The sequence below is a fragment of the Giraffa tippelskirchi genome, chromosome 13 (genome assembly GCF_054371585.1).
Source record: "Giraffa tippelskirchi isolate mGirTip1 chromosome 13, T2T-mGirTip1v1.2.pri, whole genome shotgun sequence".
Taxonomy (NCBI): domain Eukaryota; kingdom Metazoa; phylum Chordata; class Mammalia; order Artiodactyla; family Giraffidae; genus Giraffa; species Giraffa tippelskirchi.
This window is the reverse complement of record NC_137287.1, coordinates 55,999,163-56,016,912: the sequence shown is the minus strand read 5'-3', so window position 1 is coordinate 56,016,912 and position 17,750 is coordinate 55,999,163. Positions and strand designations below refer to the sequence as shown.

General features: G+C 41.9%; 1 protein-coding gene across 15 annotated transcripts in view; it reads left to right on the top strand.

Annotated features, from left to right (window-relative positions):
• The window catches only part of PRKCQ (protein kinase C theta), a 152,719-nt gene that overhangs the window by 10,337 nt on the left and 124,632 nt on the right, over positions 1–17,750 (top strand). For 3 of the 15 annotated variants that reach the window (XM_081556658.1, XM_081556651.1, XM_081556664.1), the window contains exon 1: positions 6,798–6,947. The exons of the other annotated variants lie outside the window; for them this stretch is intronic. The gene's annotated coding sequence lies outside the window, so the exon portion shown is untranslated. Of the gene's footprint in view, positions 1–6,797; positions 6,948–17,750 lie in introns of those variants that run through there. 15 annotated transcript variants of the gene reach the window in all.

Genomic DNA, 17,750 nt, shown 5'->3' with positions numbered 1-17,750 from the left:
CTTTGTCTGCCGAACAAGGGAGATGCTTTTAACTCTGTGAGGCTCATCATCCTTGCCCTCCAGAGCTCAACAGAGCCTCCACCCCAAGCATTCTGCTTTCCTCTGGGAAGTGGGAAGATCAGGTGGTACCTGGGTGCATTCCTCACCTTGTTCATGGAGCCTCTTCTCTGCCAGGGTCCACTTAGCAATTATCCAGGAGAGAGTCCTTTTCTGTTACATCTTTTCTGTGTAGCCTGTGATGTGTTTCCTCTCCTTCTTCTGCTTTCTCATGTCTCTGGGGATTTGTGATTCTATCTGGGTCATAAAAAGAGCTCAATAACAATATTTTTTCTAATTTTTATATATTTGGCTACACTGGGTGTTAGTTGTGGCATGTGGAATCTTTAGTTGCAGCATTTAGACTCATAGTTGAGGTAGGTGGGATTTAGTTCCCTGACCAGGGATTGAACCCAGATCCCCTGAATCGGGAGCAGGGAGTCTTAGCCACTGGACCGCCAGGGAAGTCCCGATGATGATACTGTAATTCAGTTATTATCTCCCAAGAAAGCTTGGTCAATGACCTTGTTGTTTATCATTTGCTAAGTTGTGTCCTACTCTTTGCAACCCCATAGACTGTAGCACACCAGGCTTCCCTGTCCTTCATTATCTCCCAGAGTTTGCTCAAACTCATGTCCATTGAATCAGTAATGCCCTCCAACCATTTCATCCTCTGTTGCCCCCTTCTCCTCCTACCCTCAATCTTTCCCAGCATTAGGATCTTTTCCAGTGAGTCAGCTCTTTGCATTAGGTGGCCAAAGTATTGGAGCTTCAATTTCAGCATCAGTCCTTCCAATGAATATTAAGGGTTAATTTCCCTTAGGATTGACATACACCAAGGACATGCACCCGGTCTTCTATTTCCTTCTCTTTCTTAAATTCTCAGCACAGAGCTCAGACTGCATCTTCACTTGCAGAAGCTGGGCCATCTCCTCATCAGAGAATAGATTTTATTTTTCTCTCATTGCCAGCATGAAGGAGTCTAATTACAAATGTCATGTTTTTCAGGACCTGCTCATTAGTACTAAGAGCTCTGAGCACTGTAACATTTGCCCGTGTGCTTAAGGTGAATGTTAAGAGTCTGAGAAGTGGTGCATGGGGCCAAGTGCATTATTACACTTCGGTGCATTGACTTCTGTTTGGCCAGACCCTGTACCGTGTTACCTGCTGCCCCCCTCCCCTCCCCAGCCCTGTTGTGTGTTACCAGTCCCTCCACCTTGCTTCCTAGGTCCCTTGCAATAAATGAAGACACATGGCAATTGGCATGCAAGGATATTAAGAATTCAGATTAGATCGTCCTTTTCCATAGCAGAGACTGGAGAGAGGCTATAGGATCTTGGAGCAACTTCCCCCTGCCTTGGTCCAGCTTTTCCATGGTCATGCAGTCTTCCTGAGCTGTCTGACAATGAAGGCAGATGGAAAGATCATAGAATTGGGGGTAGGAGACCAGTGTTCTCTGACCTGCTTGGCCATGTTGACCATAAGATGAGTGAGTTGGGTGAGGGGGTCTCTAGAATTCCTCCTGATCCTAATATTTTGTAGCTGTTCAGGGAGGTTGTCTGTTGAGATCTACACATTCCATTCACATCAGGATTTCCCCCAGGCACCTGGGTGGTGCAGTATCAAATTCATGTCATGGCTCCCAGGCTATAGTTAACCCATTCATTAGCCTGGGTGTTGAATATAGAGTACAATATGTCCCCTACATATGAATGAGTTCTGTTCTGAGAGTGCATTCATAAATCTAATTTGTTTGTAAGTCCAACAAAGTTAGCTTAGGCACCCAAATAACACAATTGGCTGTATGTTGTTGTTCAGTTGTTAAATCCTATCCAACTCTTTGTGACCCCATGGACCGAAGTGTACCAGTCTCCTCTGTCCTTCACTATCTCCTGGAGTTTGCTCAAACTCACGTCCATTGAGTCAGTGATGACATCCAACATCTCATCCTCTATCACCTCCTTCTCCTCTTGCCCTCAGTCTTTCCCAGCATCAGGGTCTTTTCTAATGAGTCAGCTCTTTGCATCAGGTGGCCAGAATATTGGAGCTTCAGCATTAGTCCTTCCAATGCATATTCAGGGTTGATTTCCTTTAGGATTGACTGGTTTGATCTCCTTGCAGTCCAAGGGACTCTTGAGAGTCTTCCCCCACACCACAGTTCAAAAGCATCAATTCTTTGGCGCCCAACCTTCTTTATCGGCTCTATAGTAACTGTACTGTAATAGTTTATAATACTTTTCACACAAATGATACATAGATAACAAATACAAAAAAAAAAAAAAACATTTTAAATCTTACAGTACAGTACCTTGAAAAGTATGCCAGACATGTGAACTAACTTACATGACTGGACATGTGAATGCATGTTTGCATCTTTGAAAGTTTGCAACTTGAAGGTTTGTATGTGGGGAACTTACTGTATTACTGATGGTTGGAACATGTACCTCTCACCAGTAAACGAAAGCGCAGTCACCCAAACACTGAAATCATTCTGTTCTCATTTAAAATTTTGCAGATTAAAGCTACCTGTGAAAACAAGGGCAACAGCACATTTTTCCTTCTCCTGTGTTAGTGGTGATGATAGCACAAGAAGTCTGGTAACAGCCAGTTCTCAAAATGCTGATTCTTCAAAAAGAACACCTTGATTTCCTCAGTGGACTTTGTTTCTGGAAGATAAGCTCATGAGGAATAGCAGCCAGATAGCATCTTCTCCGCTTTAAGAGTGGAAACTCTTTGTTCTTCTGCATCAGTCATTGGAGAAGAAAAATAAATTATCATGTATGTTTAAATGATTGAATTGCATCACTTCTTTTTTTTTAATATTTATTTGCTTATTTATCTTTGGCTACACTGAGTCTTCATTGCTGCGTGCAGGCTTTCTCTAGTTGGTGGCTAGTGAGGGCTACTCTTTGTCGCAGAACTTGGGCTTATTGCATTGGTTTCTCTTGTTGCAGAGCACAGGCTCTACCTTATGGGCTTCAGTAGTACGGTGCATGGGCTAGGGTACCACAGCAATCCTAGATAGTTTTTTTGAAGTCCTTATGATTTTGAAATAATTCAGGGAGAAATCACTTGCGTAATTCCAAGTTCTGACGCAGAAGCAGCTTAAATATTTGCCAAAAGTGCAGCACAAGTTACTCTCACCTTCCTCTGTTCCAGTAAAAAGAAGGAGTTTACTGCTGGGATTCTTTTTAAGTTCCTGGGCCCTGAGATGTGTTGTTATTTATAATACACTTGGGGTATTTGATGAAAGCGCTTTTGGAAAGAAAGCCATGTGAGCAGTAGGAAAGGCTTTGCATTACTTATTAAAATGAATACAACATTGTTGTTGCTGTTCAGTCACCCAGTGGTGTCTGACTCTCTGTGACCCAATGGCCTGCAACACGCTGGGGGTCCTTGTCCCCCACCATCTCCCAGAGTTTTCCCAAGGTCATGTTCATTGCGTCGGTGATGCCATCCAGCCTCTGATCCCTCTTCTGCCCTCAATCTTTCCCAGCATCAGGGACTTTGCCAATGAGTCATCTATTCACATCAGATCACCAAAATACTGGAACTTCAGCAACTTGCTTGACCCCAAATTGCCAGTATTGCTAAGCATAAGCTAGCACATAATTTTAGAAATTTTAATGAAGGCAAACTTAATCCATTAATAGTGTCCCATAGGTGAAACTGGTAGAGAGAAATGCCAATTCAATATTTGAATTTTATTATTTCCATTGAAAGGAAGAAGGGCAAGCCCTTCTCTTTTGAGAACAGGTTAGAGGTACTCAGAATAGAGAGAATATATCTTCATTAAATATACAAAATCAGGGGACTTCCTAGGCCATCCAGTGGTTAAGACTTCACTTTCCAATGCAGGAGGTGCAGATTCCATCCCTGGTCAGGGACCTAAGATCCCACATGCCTCATGGCCAAAAAAACCAAAGCATAAAATGGAAGCAGTAATGTAACAAATTCAGTAAAAACTTTAAAAATGGTCCACATTAAAAAAATCTTTTAAAACATAGTAATATGAAAAAAATAAATATACAAAATCATTTCCTCCTGGAAAAATATGGAAGATATTTTCTGGTGGAAAAAAATAACATAGACCTCTGGGTCTAAATATCTAGACCCCGAGAGAGATCACACCATTTATTCAACTACTGGTTTGTCTCAAGACACTTAGCAGTACAGCTAAGAAAGCAAAATAGAAAGAAGCATCAAACATTGTGCAAGTCCAAAAAGTAAGACACATGTTTGTTTGGATGTTTGTCTGAAAACTATCAATAGGAAAGTTCAGGCTGAATCCCAGGGAATTTTAATCCACACCCTGCATTCTCTTAGTTTTTTGCAAGATGGAAACAGAAGATTACATTTTCTAAGAACCAATTTTTTAAAAGCTTGAGCGCTAATCAGTTAAGTGTGACATAGGTTTGAAATTAGAGTTGGTGATAAGTAAGTAAGTGAAGTACAACTTAACACATGTTGGCAGTGAGCGGATCAGTGCTGTTGTCCTGAACTTGTTCAGGCTGCAGTGTACTATTAATATTTATTTGAACTAGAATATTGCTTTGGATATCAGTTGCTGTGTAGCAAATGTCCACAATACTTCGTGGCTTAAAACAGCACCATTTGATTTGCTCTTGATTCTGTGGCTCAGCAATTTGGGCTGGCTCTGCTGTTCATGGATTCACCTGCGGTCTCTCCTGAAGCTGTGCACAGATCTGAGATGGGATCGCTCACATTGGGTTGGCCAAAAAACTTGTTTAGGTTTCTCCATAATATCTTACAGAAAAACCCAAACGAACTTTTTGACCAACGTAGTGTACCATATGGACTTCCCTGGTGGCTCAGTGGTAAAGAATCTACCTGCCAATGCAGGAGACGTGGGTTTGATCCCTGGCTCAGGAGGATCCACTGGAGAAGAAAATAGCAACTCACTCTTAATATTTTTGAGTGACATGGGGCAAGGTAGAGAATGGCAATTCTTAGAATACTGACTCTAATATTCTTGCCTGGGAAATCCCATGGACAGAGGACCCTGGTGGGCTACATTCCACGGGGTTGCAAAGAGTTGGACATGACTGAGCGACTAAGCAGCAATAGATGACACTTGGCTGGTATGGCTGGAAGACTGAAACTCTCCAGCTCCTTCTCTTTCTCTCTATGCAGCCACGTTGGACTTCTTTTCATGGTGATTAGATCCTAACAGCGGAGAAGGCGCTGGCAACCCACTCCAGTACTCTTGCCTGGAAAATCCCATGGACGGAGGAGCCTGATGGGCTGCCGTCTATGGGGTCTCACAGAGTTGGACATGACTGACGCGACTTAGCAGCAGCAGCAGATCCTAACAGTGAATATTCTCAACAAAGGCTCAAACCTCTTAAGGGCCAAACTAAGAAGCCATGGAGCATCACTTCTGCCGAGATCTGGTCAAAGCCAGTCCCAAGTCGGCCATGATGACGGAGAAGGGGCTGGGCTGAGGAGCATCACTCGAGAGCTTTGGAATGGGAGGTGCTCTGGCAGCTACCCTTGGAAACACACGCATTTAGGCCATGAAAGGATAATATTTCACCACCTCACATTTCTTTTCTGAGATGGAACCTCTAGCCTCACTAGTGGCAGGAGAGTCTTGACGCAAACAAAAATCGGATGCCATTCTCTCCCTTGCCCCATGTCACCTATAGAATAAGATCCAGGCCCTTGATACAGCTCGCAGGTCCTTCCCTGTCTGTCCCCTGCCCACCTCTCCAGCCTCCCTCTCCCAAGGCCCTGAGCACCATCTTTTCCTTCCATGCCTCTTGGTTAGCACAGCTCCATGGGGGACCATACGCTAGAGATGCCCTTCTCCCCCTCGCATCCTCACTCGGCTGACCCCTCAGACATCACCGCCTCTGCGAAGGTGCCCTCACCCCCTGCTCTAATTAAAACATCCTTTCCCCCCTGAGTGAGTGCCCTGGCTTCCTGTACCGGAAGCCACCTTGGCAGTAACAACACCCCCTCCTCCCCGACCACACCGTGAGCTCCTTGAGGGCAGGGATCCGGATCTCTCTCCCCAGTCCAGCCCTGGGCTCGTCCCCCACTCAACAGGTGCTCAGTACATAGCTAGGACGTCGGTGTGATCTCTGCACAGGGTAGAGCAGTGGGGTGCTGGAGGGAAGACCAGAAAACCCCAAACAGGAAGACGGCGGGTGTGATGAGGAGGAGGTCAGAGCTGTGAAAGTAAGCCGTGTGACGGAACCAAAGGGGTGGATGCAGAACTGCCACCGTGCAGAGAGAGAAGGAGAACAGGCCAGACACACAGCGTGAGACATGAGCTTAGCAGCTGAAACCGAATGTTCAGCTAGAGCTCAGTGTCATGATCAAGAAGGAAGAAGCAGGGAGGAAGCTGCCATTGGACCTGGCCATGTGCATTACGGAGATACAGGAGCAGCACCCCATAAGGGCATCCCAGACCTGCCATGAAAAGGCGGGGCACCCCGATGCCAAACAGTACAGAACCTCGGTCCTCCGCCGCACACCTTCTCCAAAGGTGACTGCCTGGCCAAGAGGGCAGGGGAGAGGTTGGGCAAAGCGAAGACGAGGTGGTGCTTACTTCACTTAGGTGACTATTAAGTGACTAGCTCTCCTCCCCAGCCACACTGACTGACTGCATAACGTGAAAGTGAAACTGACTGTTGCACTCGACGCTGGTGACGAGGTTCAGGGGAAGTGGTGTGACTCGGGGGAGGGAGCGGGAAGGCCCACCTTGAAAGAGCAGAGCTGCTTTTTGACAAAACAACTCTAAAGGAAGTAATCATTGTGAGAAAATGTTTTCTGCTAAGTGGTGGAAGAAGCAAACACGATCGTCATTCCTTTGACTCTGTTGAATGGATAAACTCAAGACTAATAGTTACAACTAACTTGGATCGAGCTTTTTCTGCATCCAGGTACTGCTCTAATCAGCTTACATCTGTTAACCTACTTGAGTGGGTCCTGTTATTGTCCCCATTTTGCAGATGAGGAAAGAGTTAAACAGCTTGTTCAAAGTCACAGAGCTGCTAAACGGCAGAGCTAAGATTTGAACCTGGGCAGCTTGATGCTGTAATCTGTGTTCCTGATGCTCCACTTGGCTTAGTCTGAGATAGGCAATATACTGTATCTACTGACTCATTTTTTTAAAAAAATATTACCGGACAGTAGTGTTAATTCTAAGAAATGAGTTATGAGACTTCCTTCCCTCCTTATATCAGTTATGGTTTGGGGCACATTTTAAAATGGCAAAGTCTATCATCTGTGGACACACACACACACATATGTATGTGCTGACTACTGTAACTTGCAAAGAGCTGTTCAGAAGAAAGTGTGTTTAATTAAAAATGAGTGAGAAATGCAGCCAGATTAATCTCCTTTGGTAATAACTTTGAAGTTTGAAATTTGACTTTCTAAGGCAATTCTGGAAATGAGAGGAATGATATATTATGCTATGAGACATATTTATATTCTTTCTCAATATATGCCTGAGGTAACTTTGTAATCTGCTTTTAAGTCAGTGTGTTCGCGTATCTATGAAATCATTGGTAAGATTCAAATTATGTTTCTGATCCCTTTTATGTCTGTTATTTATTGTTGTTATTTGACAAGTTCTGAAGCCAAAGATTCCAGAAAGTTCAAAGCGATATCCTTATTCAACAAAACAATTTGTTTTGCCAGTATTTTCCAAAGAATAATTTTTTTAAATCTCAAAGTTCTGTACTTTATTATTTTTCTGGTTGGCTTGCAAAATAACATCTAGAAATATCATAGGTGTTTCATAGTTGAGCAAAGGGCAGTTTTCAGAGGTGGAATATAAATGTTAATCCTGAAAATGAGTTAACAGAAAAAATTGAAATAACCACTGAGATGCAGATGCCCATGATGCATTGTCTTTGGGGCAGAAACAAAGCGTATCTATGCTTTCTGGGGCTTCTGTTTTAGCCTTATCTTTCTGACCCTTATGCTTCTGACCCTGTGCAACCCTCCTGGGCCAGCACTTGGAGAAGATTTACGAGTTCACCCATGGAGGGAAGGAGGAGTCTGTGAACAGTACAGAGGGATTTGTTTATTATTGGAGCAGGCATTCTAGCAAATCAGAAGGTGGCAGCCTTTGGAGTGCTCCTTCCCACCTGATCTCAAAATACCCTCCAGTAACCACCTGAAAGTCCTCATTTCTTCCCGGTACCAGAAATTCTGCCAGCTAGAAATTTAAGACACACAGATCCTCTGAAAAATGCAAGTACCACTGAGATTGCCTGCACACGTTAGAGTGGCTTAATCAGTAACTTAGAGAAAGGGGGAACTTTTATGACTGGGAACAAGCAGGGAATTATTCAGTCCACAGGTAGTAACTGATCAAGCCCTTCATTGATCATTGTCAGTGATGGATGGGGTGTTGGGAATACAGGGGAGAAAGGAGAGCCGAAGTCCTAACCCTCATGGAGGAGAAAGGCAGTAAAAAATAAAAACAAACAAACAAAACCACAAAAAACAATATATAAGATCATCTAGCTCACGACAGTGCTGTGAAGTTACAGTAAAAAGAATGAAGAATTAGAAATTTCTGGAACCTGGCCTGTTCTTAGATTACTAAGTGCTTTCTTTCTATAGAGTGGGAGGGAGAGGAAAAATATCTGCTATGCACTCACTACCATAAAATCATGGGTAGGCATATGACACAGCAATCCCACTACTGGGCATATGCCCTGAGAAAACCATAACTGAAAGAGACACATGTACCCCAATGTCCACTGCAGCTCTTTTTTGCATTAGCTGGGACATGGAAATAGCCTAGATGTCCATCGACAGATAAATGGATACAGAAATTGTGGTACACATATACAGTGGACTGTTACTCAGCCAGATGAATTGATACAGAAATTGTGGTACATATATACGATGGACTGTTACTCAGCTTTAAAAAAGAACACATTTGAGTCAGTCCTGATGAGGCAAATGAACCTAGAGCCTATGGTACAAAGTGAAGTAAGTCAGAAAGAGAAGGACAAATATTGTGTATTAATGCATGTGTATGGCATCTAGAAAGATGGCACTGGTGAACCTATTTGCAGGGCAGCAGTGGAGACACAGACATAGAGAACAGACTTGCAGAAACAGTGTAGGAGGGAGAGGGTGGGACGAATTGAGAGAGTAGCATGGAAACTTATACATTATGGTATGTAAAATACATAGCCAGTGGGAATTGGCTGTGCAACACAGGGAGCTCAACCCAGTGCTCTGTGACAACCTAGAGGGGTGGGAGATGGGAGAGAGGTTCAGGAGGGAGGGGACACAGGTATATCTGTGGCTGACTCATGTGGATATAAGGCAGAAACCAGCACAATATTGCAAAGCAATTATCTTCCAATAAAAAGTTACCCAAAACACCCCCAAAAAACATGGTATAAAGAAAAAGAAGGTGCAGACAAGTCACCGGTGATGCAGAAACGTCCTGTCCTTCCCTAGTCCCAGGTGATGCAGAACCTTTATCTTCTCTGTTCATCCATGAGGCCTGCCCCGCCCCCTTTGTCACCACTGTTTTTTTTTTCTTTTATTTTTTTTGCTGTTACATGCCTGGGGTTAGGTTGTCATTATATATTTGTTATCTAAATAGATATATGGATTCTGACTATTATGATTCTGATTAGTAAAGAGGGTCTGTACCTTTCCAAGACATCCAGAACTTTTTAATGCCTCTTGCTGCTGTTTTAGCCCACAGGCAAATGAGTAGAAGGAAACTAAAGGGCTGTCTTAATTATTTCCCACCCCTGCAGCCCAAGCCCTCAGTCTGTCACTTCCTTTCCTTATTTTAATATCCACCTATTGGAGGGAACATGCTTCACTGTGCCTGAGAAAGCACGTGTTTGTGTGGGTGTGTGTTAGTTGCTCAGTAGTGTCTGACTCTTTGTGACCCCATGGACTGTAGCCTGCCAGGCTCCTCTGTCCATGGAATTTTCCAGGTGAGAATACTGGAGTGAGTAGCCATGCCCTTCTCCTGGTGATCTTCCTGACCCAAGGATCGAATCCAGGTCTCCTGCATTGCAGGCAGATTCTTTACCATCTGAGCCACCAGGGAAGCCCTGAGAATGCACTTGGTACTGTCTAAATAGTTTACTGGAAAAGGAATACCACTAGTCAATTTGAAAATAGTCTTTCCTCTCTTCTTTCCCCTAAGGATAAATACTCTTAGCGTTTTCTGATCTTAGTAATATTGACATAAAAATAGTGAAGTACAGAATTTTAGCAAGGACAGATGTTTTTCTCTTTAGATTCTTCATTTTTTAAATTTATTTTTAATTTTAATTGGAGGATAAGTGCTTTACAATGTTGTGTTAGCTTCTGCTGTGCAACAGTTTGAATCCACTATAAGTATATACATAGATCCCCTCCCTCTTGAGCCTACCTCTGACCCTCACCCCCACCCCACCCCTTTAGGTCATCATAGAGCATTGAGCTGAGCTACGTGTGTTATACAGCAGTTTCCCACTAGCTAGCTATTTTACACACGGTAATGTATACATGTTAATGGTACTCTCTCAATCTGTCCCTCCCTCCCCTTCCCCTGCTGTGTCTACAAATCTGTTCTGTATATCTAGACGCTTCTTTTTAAAGGCAAGGAAACTGGGGCTTAGATGAGATATTCAGGGTATCGCAGCTGGTTGGTGGGGGAGTCGAGACTACACTGAAGCTTTCATGACTTCCACTGCTTAATTCTGGCTGCAGAGGAGCCTTAATAAATACCAGTGGTCTCCCACCCCAACCTCAAAAATTGAACATCAACCTATAAAAGCTTATTTTTTCTCCTGAAACTAAGTGACCATATCATCACAAATGAAAGGGACGTGGTCCAAGAAATGATGCTCTTCCAGAAAGCAGGGGTTCCCCTAAGAACTTCTGCTCCCAGGGGCTCCCTGGAGTCAACCCATCACCTTTCTTTGTCCAAAGCGCTTTCTCAGATGTTCATGCTATACATCCCTGACACTTGCTTGCTAAATCATCAGGTTAATTTATTTACCCCATTTCTTTTATCTCAGTTTTCTGGTTGTATTTTATCTAAGTCATCTTTACTTTAGTTGAGCTAAAGCTGTGGTTTTGCAAATTAAATCAGTTGTGGGTTTCTGCATATATCTCCTCTCTATGTTTACTAAGCTTTTTTTTTTTTTTTTTTTAACTAACATTATAGGTTCTGTTTTCATCTTAGTAGTTGTGTGACGGAAGATTTGTTTTGCTTAAGTTTCTTTGAGACAAAACTATTTAGAGGAACACATTTTAAGAAACCAAAATATTTTTAACTGCCTGGTTTAATCGATATCTTTAGCCAAAGTTCAGTTTCTTTAAAGTTTGGAAGTTCATCCATAATGAAGAAATTGTGTGGTTTTTGAGTCTGGACTTCATACTGTAGGCAGAGAGAAGTTTTGTCTTTTTCAACATTGAACAGATTTTGGAAAGGCAGCTTTCATGGCTAAGGTGGACGAATAGACCGCATGCAAAGACAAGGAGGTCGGTAGTAATTAGGGAACTACTGTAATAATCTAGGGAAAAGGTCTGAAGTTGTCAAGCTAAAGGATTGGAGAAAGAAAGAAAGAAAGAAAGTGAAGTTGCTCAGTTGTGTCTGACTCTTTGTGACCCCATGGTCTGTAACCTACCATGCTCCTCCCTCCATGGGATTTTCCAGGCAAGAGTACTGGAGTGGGTTGCTGTTTCCTTCTCCAGAGGATCTTCCCGACCCAGGAATCGAACGTGGGTCTCCCACATTGCAGGCAGATGCTTTACAGTCTGAGCTACCAGGGAAGTCAAAAGCAATGGAGAGTAAAAGTCAAATACAAAAGAAACAATTGGATAAAACTGGTAGGTCTTGTTGCACAGTTGGATGTAAGAGGTAAAAATCAAGGAGTACTTATAGTTGATTCCAATATTTCTAGCTTGGAAGAGTCAGTGGATGGTAATTCCATTGAGCAGGACAGCAGAGAGAAGAGAGGCATGAGCATTGAAGAAAAGGTAGAACTCATATTTATTTTGGCTGTGCTTGAGCTGGCAGAAAGACACGTGGAGTGATCCAGTGTGAAGCTGAAACTATAAGACTGAAGGGCGTGCAAGTGTAGTTCAAGAAGAATGTCTTTTTGAAGTTATCACTAAGTAGAAGATCACTGAAGCCATCAATGTGGGTGTGATTAGCCAGAAAGGACTCAAGTCGAAACCTGGATGTGTTTCAGAAGTTTAGGTGAAGAAAGCTGAACTAACAGTAGTTGAAAGAGTGACCGGAGAGATATTAAGGGGAGGCAGAGGGGGAAGGACTGTGAGCAGTGCTGTGTAATATGGAGGAAGAAGATTAAGAATGAGCCACTGGATCTGGAAATTGGCGTCATCAGTGCCCTTGGGGAGAGCCGAGTCAGCAGAGTGGTGGTACAGAAGACAAAGGGAGAAGGTAGAGAAGCTGCCGGATGGTGAGAAGGGATGCTTGCTGCTAGGGGAGGGGAGACGTAACCACATCTGAAGAAGCAAAGTCACAGGTTGTCAGGCATGGGGAACACGAGCACATTTGTGAGTAAGGGTCAGTTGTTATTGTTCAGTCACTCAGTCTTGTCCGAATCTTTGTGACCCCGTGGACTGCAGCATGCCAGGCTTCCCTCCACTGTCTTTGAGGAGTTTGCTCAAACTCATGTCCATTGAGTCAATGATGCCATCCAACCATCTCATCCTCTGTCGCTCCTGGGTTGGAGAGGGGGTGAGATCACAAGGATGGTAGGAGTTGGGGGTCAAGGAAAAGAAGAGTTCCAGGGATGTGGCCCTGGAATGTGATCATACATAGGACACACCTGGGGGAGAACAGGTGGAGAAGAGGTAGGTTGAACGAGAGGGAAGGAAGTTGAGCAAGTTTATGCCTTGAGGCTTCCGTCTTCTCGTGAAATAGTTTCATCTCCTGAAGGTGGAGAACACAGAATTATGGTTTTGGAGAATAAGGAGAAAAAGTATGGGACAGCCTACTTAGCAAACAGGAAATGAAATGGACCAGGAATGAAATTTTATTAAAATATTGTTAGTGAATTCAGTAATAAATGCTTACATTATTTGTTGCTTTTTATTATGCTAAAAGTACACATAGCTTAATTTTTACCATTTTAACCATTTTTAAGTGTAGAATTAGTGGCATTCATTAGCCTTATCATGTTATGCAGCCATCACTCCAGTTATCCATTTCCAGAACTTTCTCATCACCCCAGCCGAGATTCTGGACAAAATTCCTCCCCTCAGCCACTGGTAATCACCACCCTATCTTCTGTCTCTGAATTTGCTTGTTTTATCTGTTTCAAATTATTTGTTGCTTTTAAAGCATAATCCATAAAATAAGAAGGAATAACAGGAAAGTAATAATTCTAACTGTAATGTTCCATAGATGGAGGTCGTTCTTAAACCATTCTCTGTTTTTAAAATCCACTTATAAAACATTAATGTTATAAAATTTGCATAATGCATTATCCTTAAAGTAACTCAAATTTACTTGGGAACCCCATAAATTCTACTTTGATTTTTTTTGACATGCACAAAACCGAATGTCTTTTTCTCCCATCTAAATGATAGCATAGAATTGCTGTTTGGTAAATATTTTCTGTTTAGCAATCTGTTTCAGAGGATTGCTTTATTCATCTGAATTTATATTGTCTGCAATAGGAGTTCCTAAAAATAGCTAATATATGCATCACTTAGACAAATCAGAGGTTTTCATACTAAGATATGCAAATAAATAACCACCCTGCTTTATATGTCAGTTAGAGGTGACAGGAACTGATTTTCACTTCTCAAGAGGCGGCTCAAGTAAATCATGATAGCTTTGGAGTCAGTTATTTTTAGTGGAAATAATCTTTCTTCCCAGTAAAAGTAAATTTGAATGTGATGCGTTACAAGAAATATCTTATATAGCAATCATCTTCCAGCAAAAGTTGACAAAATCCCAGGTGTTCCTCTCCCCATAGCAGTACATAGTGGATGTGGCTTTAGCATGTTCCTTCTAAATTTAGGGCTCTCAAGGGAAGTGGCATCAGCCACAGCATTTCCCCAGGCCCTGAAGCTAGCCACTGCCTCTAAATATTGCTGACCAGGCTATCAAAAAGGGGAACTATTTTCATATAATTTGCCTACCCCCATCTCACCTTCTCTCATCCAATCCCAACATCCTTTAATTCCTGGCTCAGAGCTTCACTTCCGTCCTAAAGCTGCTGGTGTGGACTTTTTCCTCTTCAGAAATTGTGGTGGTGGTGTTTTTCAGTGGCTAAGTCGTGTCTGACTCTTTGCAACCCCATGGACTGCAGCACACCAAGCTTCCCTGTCCTTCACCATCTTCTGAAATTTGCTCAAACTCATGTCCATTGAGTTGGTGATGCCATCAACCGTCTCATCCTCTGTCACCCCCTTCTCCTCCTGCCCCCAGTCTTTCCCAGCATCAGGGTCTTTCCTAATGGATTAGCTCTTCGCATCAGGCCTACTGGCTTGTGTTGCTTTATGTGTAAATCACATATCCCAGGCACACTGTCATCCTCTTAAAGTTAATGTGTTTTAATACATAGAATCATGGATGATCACCATTTTACAGATGAGGACTTTGGCTGCAAGGAGATAAAGTAACTTGGCCTGAGGTCACACAGCTGAATTCAACAACAAATGGTTGAACTGGGCGTTGAAGAGAGGAAAGTGAAATAGGTGTGTTTTTTCCCTAGAATTACTTGAAGGAGCTCTGCCAGAGTTTGTCTTTGAGGCTGTTGTTTTTGCTAATTCTATCTCTAACAAACACCTGTTTGTTCTGGAGGCCTTCTCCAGATATAGGATACAGTTCCATACTATTAGTTATCTCTCAGATTTTTAAAAATTATCATCATATTTCCTGCCTCCCAGAGATAATCTTGGTTACAGTTTTAGGTGCTGGAAGCTAGTAACTCATTTACAGATTGTACATTTGAGAGAGCAATTTGACAATAACTATGCTATAGTCAAAGATGTGTATACACCAAAATGCTGTGGTTCTGCTACTTTGCGCATATTTTGTAGAAACCTGTGGCAAAGCAGATATCTGCAAGAATGTTCACAACAATATGATTAAGAAAAGCCAAAAAAATTGAACACTGGCAGAAGAATAGATAAAAAGATTGCAGTATGTTTATTTCAGTGAAATTCTAAGGAGCAGTGATTTTCAGTTGTGGTCCAGAGATCCCTGGAGATCCTGTTGACTTCTTTCAGGGTATTTCCAGATCAAAACTCATTTCACAGCATGACTATGACCTTTTTCACCTTTTCGCTCTCATTCTATACGGTGGAGTTTTCCAGAGGCCATATGTTATGATAGCAACAGACTGAATGAAGAAATAAGAATAAGAAGCCAGCTGCCTTCTATTAAGCCAGACATGAAGGAGATTTACAAAAGTGTAAAACAGAACCACTTTTCTCATTGCCTTTTGTGTTGAAAAAGTATGATTATTTAATCATAAAATATGTTATGTTAACATTATATAATGGGTTTTATTATTTTAAATTGTTGTTCTTCATTGTTCAGTTGTCAAGTCATGTCTGACCCTTTGCGACCTCATGGACTGCAGCATATCAGGCTTCTCCATCCTTCAGTATCTCCCTGAGTTTGCTCAAACTCATGTCCATTGAATCGGTGATGCCATCCAACCACCTCATCCTCTGTCATCCCCTTCTCCTGCCTTCAGTCTTTCCCAGCATCAGGGTCTTTTCCAATGAGTTGTCTCTTTGCATCAGATGGCCAGAGTATCGGAGCTTCAGCTTCAGTATCGGTCCTTCCAATGAATATTCAAGGTTGATTTCCTCTAGGATTGATTGGTTTGATCTCCTTGCTGTCCAAGGGACTCTCAAGAGTCTCTCCAGCACCACAATTGGAAAGCATCAATTCTTCAGTGCTCAGCCTTATTTATGGTCTTAACTCACATTCATACATGACTACTGGAAAAACCATAGCTTTGACTAGACAGACCTTTGTCAGCAAAGTGATTTCTCTGCTTTTAAATACACTATCTAGGTTTGTCATAGCTTTTCTTCCAAGGAGCAAGTGTCTTTTAATTTCGTGGCTGCAGTCACTGTCCAAAGTGATTTTGGAGGCCAAGAAAATAAAATCTGTCACTGTTTCCATTGTTTCCTCATCTGTTTGCCATGAAGCGATGGGACTAGATGCCATGATCTTCATTTTCTGAATGTTGAGTTTTAAGCCAGCTTTTTTATTCTCCTCTTTCACTTTCATCAAGAGGCTCTTTAGTTCCTCTTCACTTTCTACCGTAAGGGTGGTCTCATCTGCATATCTGAAGTTGTTGATATTTCTTCCAGCAGTCTTGATTCCAGCTTGTGTTTCGCTCACCCCAGCATTTCACATGATGTACTCTGCATAGAAGTTAAATAAGCAGGGTGACAATATACAGCCTTGATGTACTCCTTTCTCAATTTTGAAGCAGTCTGTTGTTCCATGTCCAGTTTTAACTGTTGCTTCTTGTCCTGCATACAGATTTCTCAGGAGGCAGGTAAGGTGATCTGGTGTTCCCATCTCTTAAAGAATTTTCCACTTTGTTGTGGTCCACACAGTCAAATGCTTTAGCATAGTCAATGAAGCAGAAGTAGATTATTTTTTAATTCCCTTGCTTTTTCTATGATACAATAGTTGTTGGCGATTTGATCTCTGGTTCCTCTGTCTTTTCTAAATCCAGCTTGTACCTCCGGAAATTCTTGGTTCATGTACTGCTGAAGCCTAGCTTGAAGGATTTTGAGCCTAATTTTGCTAGTGTGTGAAATGAGTTCAATTGTATGGTGATTTAAACATTCATAGACATTGCCTTTCTTTAGGATTAGAATGAAAACTGACCTTTTCCAGCCCTATGGCCACTGCTGATTTTTTTCAGCATTATTTTCTGATATGGCAAGTATTGATTAACTGAATCCACTTAAACCAAAGCTCTTCAGTAGCCTCAGTAATTTTTTAAAAGGTAAAGGAATCCTAAGACCAAAAAGTTTGAGAACCACCTCTATAGAGTGAATAAAATGACTAGTTGAGATTACATGTACCAAGAAAAATGAATCTCACAAATATAAATGGAGTTGCAGAAGAATGTAAATAACAGTTTATATATTGAGTTTTAAAGTCAGTTAAATAGGCAATAGTAGAATAGAAATAGATATATAGATATTTATTACATGTATAAAAATGGAGGGAATAATGAACTCTGGAGTCTGGATAGTAGTTCTCTTGGTGAGAGTGTGAAAGGGAATTCAGTCAGGAGAAGGATATTGGAAGCTTCAAATATATTGGTTAGGTTTTCTGTTTTAGGTTGGATTATAGATATTGGGTATTCATCAAGTTATTTTTTATATTTTATACACCTGAAATGTTTTATAGTACAATTTTAAAACTAATAGCTATATACAACACAACAACAAAAAACAGAGTCCAACTTAAAAAATCAACGAAGGACATGAATAGACATTTTTCCAAAGATGATATACAAATGACCAAGAAGTATGTGGAAAGATACTCAATATCATTGCAAATTAATACCACAATGAGATATCACCTCACACCCATTAGGATGGCTACTTCGAAAAAACCAAGTTTTGGTGAGGATGTGGAGAAGTTAGAACCCTTGTCCTTTGTTGTTGAGACTGGCACAGCCACGATGGAAAACAATACAACAGGTCCTCAAAACAAGTAAGACTAGAATTACAGT